At 45.0% G+C, this 5,000-nt stretch overlaps 1 protein-coding gene across 1 annotated transcript in view; it reads left to right on the top strand.

Moving 5' to 3' along the window:
* Positions 1–5,000, top strand: part of ehd4 (EH-domain containing 4) — a 42,000-nt gene that overhangs the window by 22,380 nt on the left and 14,620 nt on the right. The gene's annotated exons all lie outside the window — the stretch shown is intronic.

Here is a 5,000-nt window from a genome sequence, read left to right as displayed (position 1 = left end):
GACTTACTTAACTTCTTTAATTGTGATGGCTGGTTTTCCCGGGCTTTCAGTCAACAACCCCTCCCTTCTTCCCCTGGCTCCTCTCTCCCTCCCTCCCAGTCCAGTTCTGGTTTCACTGGTTTGCTTCAGTCCTGGTTTCCAGTAAATGAACTCCGTGAACAGCATGACATCACTGCTCTTCAGCAGGATCAGCGTTACTCGCTCGGCTACAAGTCTCCTGCCAACACGGCAGTGTTTTTGATTTCTGTGTGACATCAACTCTCGGAGCTCTACATTCTGACACTAACACACACACACACACACACACACACAGAGACACACACAGAGACACACACAGAGACACACACACACACACACACACACACACACACAGAGACACACACACACACACACACGGAGACAGACACACACACACACACACAGAGACACAGACACACACACACACACACACACACACAGACACACACACACATAGACACACACACACAGACACAGAGACAGACTCACACACGTGTTTGTGTGCGGGTCTCTGTGTGTGTGTGTGTGTGTGTGTTTCTGTGTGTGTGTGTGTGTGTGTATGGTCTGGTTTGTTTTTGTGTGTGTGTGTGTGTGTGTGTATGGTCTGGTTTGTTTTTGTGTGTGTGTGTGTGTGTGTGTGTGTGTCTCTGTGTGTGTGTGTGTGTGTGTGTGTGTGTATGGTCTGGTTTGTTTTTGTGTATTGCAAATATGTGTATTTGCTGCAGCACAAAGTAGGAAAGTTTAGGAACAATAAAGATTATCATGAAACTAACCAACCCCGGATCCATTTACTCTCCGGTTTCCTCTCTTCATCTCTGCACATGTTTTCCCAAGACATAAATACAGTAAGTGCTGAAGAGGAAGTCGTATTGTTAGACTGGAGGTGTTTCCGTTTCTAACAGGAAGTGGAACATGTGAAGTAATCAGCCGGCACTTATTAAACCCTGCGGGAGAGTTTTCTGTCGGTGTGTTAAGTACATCAGATACACAGCACCAGCCTCACAACATCAACTCAACGCACAACAAATCACCCACAACAAGGCAATAAAAATGTCATGCAGACTCCGAGACTGAAAAAACGGCCACATACGTCGACTGTGGCAGCGGTCTGACCTATATTTAGGTTTCTAGTGGTCGTAGTTCTGACCATAGACAGTATATATAATGGACCACCAGATCCTGTGTCTCTGGACGGAGACCAGTGAAGGACATTAGAAGCTCTTTCCCGGTGATGGCTCAGCGTTACTGAGCAGCCTCCAACTGAGCTTGAAGACGTAGATGTGACGTGAGCAACCTGTCTGAAAGTTGGAAGTCTTCTGGTAGCTGTGCCAAGAGAAATCTCAATCATTCCCAATCTAGCAGAGACGGAGAGCGTAGGTATATGTAAGGAGATGACATAGACACAGGCTCATTATTGATCACTAAAATGATAGTTAACATTAGTCATTACACTTAAACAGCTGATGGAAGTCCAAACTGCCTGAGAGCTTCTCCTGTACTATACGGTAACTCCTCTACTATGAGACAGGAAGTCTCGTGGTTATGACCCAATCGTTAGCCTATTGTTATAAAAACGTCTGCTACGGAGCCATAACGTGAGCTACAAGGTAATGGAGCCTTTTATACATTGTCGTGTTTCTTTAGAAATAAACAAAGGACAAATAGAGTCTTTAAACGCTTCAGATGTAAAGGTATTCTCTGTCAAAGTGACGTCAGAATGAATGGGAGTCAATGGGATGCTAACGGGATGCTAACGGGATGCTAACGGGAGGTGATGGCTTGGTAGTATCTAAATGGCGTCATAGGAGCTACGGGTTCTGGAGAGAGGCTTACCCCCTTGGTTCTGACGGGAGCAAAGCAGGAAGTAAGGAACCGGGATTTAAAGAAGAGCTTTTCCTTGGTCTAACGTTGGTCGAGTTAGCGCTATCAGCCAGGTGCAGGCGCTAATGGAACCAAAGGTGTATCTCGTAAATTACCCCACTAATAATGCCCGGAGTGGTACCAAACTTCTACAGTAGTACAAATAGCTTCTGTACTCCTAAAACGAGGCATTGGAAAGTGTATAAGTACACCAGGAGTTTGGCCTGATGGCTTTGGTCTCTACGAGCAGCCAGCAGTGAGACGAGTGCTTGGGGACCGTCTACAAACGACAACACCGAAAAAAAGATACAACAAAATAGTTTTTGTAACGTTTTTTTGCCGTTTTATTTTTTTTTCCGGCTTCACGTCCCCGAGGCAAACACCTGAAACCTTCCCGTGTAACGTGAAGCGGGGAGGAGAAACTGTCTGTCCTCTCACTGCTGACACCATCACACATCATTTATTCATGAAGAGACCATTCCAGCCTGGAAACTGTGTGTGTGTGTGTGTGTGTGTGTGTGTGTGTAGTGTGTATAGGTTGACTTCACCCATACGTGTGTGTGTGTGTATAGGTTGACTTCACCCATACGTGTGTGTGTGTGTGTGTGTGTGTGTGTGTGTGTGTGTGTGTGTGTGTGTGTGTGTTGACTTCATCCATACAGGTGTGTGTGTGTGTGTGTGTGTGTGTGTGTTGACTTCATCCATACAGGTGTGTGTGTGTGTGTGTGTGTGTGTGTTGACTTCATCCATACAGGTGTGTGTGTGTGTGTGTGTGTGTGTGTGTGTGTGTGTGTGTGTGTGTGTGTGTGTGTGTGTGTGTGTGTGTGTGTGTTGACTTCATCCATACAGGTGTGTGTGTGTGTGTGTGTGTTGACTTCATCCATACAGGTGTGTGTGTGTGTGTGTTGACTTCATCCATACAGGTGTGTGTGTGTGTGTGTGTGTGTGTGTGTGTGTGTGTTGACTTCATCCATACAGGTGTGTGTGTGTGTGTGTAAACTGCAGATATCAAAGGTGACCTTTTAAGACAAATACTAAACTGCGTGAGAGGAAAATGCCGCTGGGGTTGATGGGAATCTAGAGGTGTTCCTGTCAGGAAGTGGAAACTCTTCCTTTTGTTGGTGACACACACACGCGTGTCACAAGTTCTTTCTCTTAAAGCTCTTAAAGGGCCAGTTCACCTAAATCTTCCCTCTCACCGTGCCTCTCCAGTCAGATAGTTTGGGTTTTCTGGGGCTCTGATTTTTGCAGCAACTGTCTCCAGAAACAATGTTGACGTTACTCACAGAGCGTTGGTGTTATCGGGACTGTTTAAGCTTTTCTTCACAACCCAAACAACTTGTAAGAAGATGTGTGAAGTTGTTGAAACAGCAGCGAGGTAAAGCAGAATACAAAATGAGCTGAGCAGGACAAAAAGGCTTCCAGTTTATAGTTTGAAAGCTATTGTCTCTGTGTTTAGTTTCCAGTTCAGAGCGTCACCAGTTTAAGAGGAACCACACCCAGACTGCTGCCACACAGACACAGATACACACACACACACACACACACACACACACACACAGAGACACACACACACACACACAGAGACAGAGACACACACACATACACACACACACACACAGAGACAGACACACACACAGAGACACACAAACACACACACACAGAGACACACACACACACACACACACACACACACACAGACACACATACACACACACACACACACACACAGAGACACACACACACACACACACACACACACACACACACACACACAGAGACACATCCAGACTGCTGCCACATCCCACTTTACACACACACCCACAAATATACACACACACACACACACACACACACACACACACACACACACACACACACACACACACACAGAGACACACATCCAGACTGCTGCCACATCCCACTTTACACACACACCCACAAATATACACACACACACACACACACACACACACACACACACACACACAGACACACAGAGACACACATCCAGACTGCTGCCACATCCCACTTTACACACACACCCACATATATATATATATATACACACACACACACACACACACACACACACACACACACACACACACACACACACACACACACACACACACACACACACACACACACACACACACACACACACACACACACACACACACACACACACACACATCCAGACTACTGCCACATCCCACTTTACACACACACCCACATATATATGTGTATATATATATATATATACACACACACACACACACACACACACACACACATAAAGACCTAGTGTAGCAGCTGTTATGCCCTCAGTGCTCTGTTTATTTTGTGAAACTGGAACTTGCATGTTTACATTTCCCTCTCTGAATATGAGAGAGCTTCACATTCTTCATCCATAGCTCCTCCGTTAGTGAGAGAGTATTTAAATTACAGTACCGGGACCGGTACCGGTACGCCTGCAGTCAGAACTCAGCTTGCTGGTTCAGAGTCGGAGGACGTGTGAATCCCGCAGCTTTAAAGGGATAGTTCAGAGGTTTTGTAAAGTTGTATGAGGTCCGTTATCTCTGCTCTCTTCAACACCACCAGAGTCCATTCATAAAATCAGTGTTTTTACGTCTCAGAACACGGGAGTTGCTGCTCTACCGCTGCCTCCATCGCTGAGTTAGTGTTTTGGTGTTTTTAAAGGGTTTGGAAGTAACCAAACTACACACGACGTTTCCCAAGTTTTTGTCGCTGTTTTGCAATTTTTTGGGTTTTTTTTGTTGATGTTTTTGTCGCATTTTTCTAGTTTTGTTTATGAAGTTAACGCCACTTTTTCAGAAATTTTTGCTGCTTTTTCCGACACGTTTCGTCGTTTTTTTTGTGTATGTTCTCAACACACACACACACACACACACACACACACACACACACAGACACAGAGAAAAAAAAAATTTAATATGTGATGTCAACCCCGAGTTACACCCTGAATGAGTGAGTCGATAGTGCTAGTCCACCATAAAAGGATAAAATGTTACAACCCCGAAATTTCTGAAGTTTTTGTGGTTTTTTCGCAGTTTTTTGTTTTTGAAGTTTCCGCCACTTTTTCAGAAAAAACTAACAAA

This window comes from Sander vitreus, chromosome 20 (assembly GCF_031162955.1).
Source record: "Sander vitreus isolate 19-12246 chromosome 20, sanVit1, whole genome shotgun sequence".
NCBI lineage: Eukaryota > Metazoa > Chordata > Actinopteri > Perciformes > Percidae > Sander > Sander vitreus.
The sequence above is the reverse complement of the archived record's forward strand: the minus strand, read 5'-3'. Positions and strand labels throughout refer to the sequence as shown.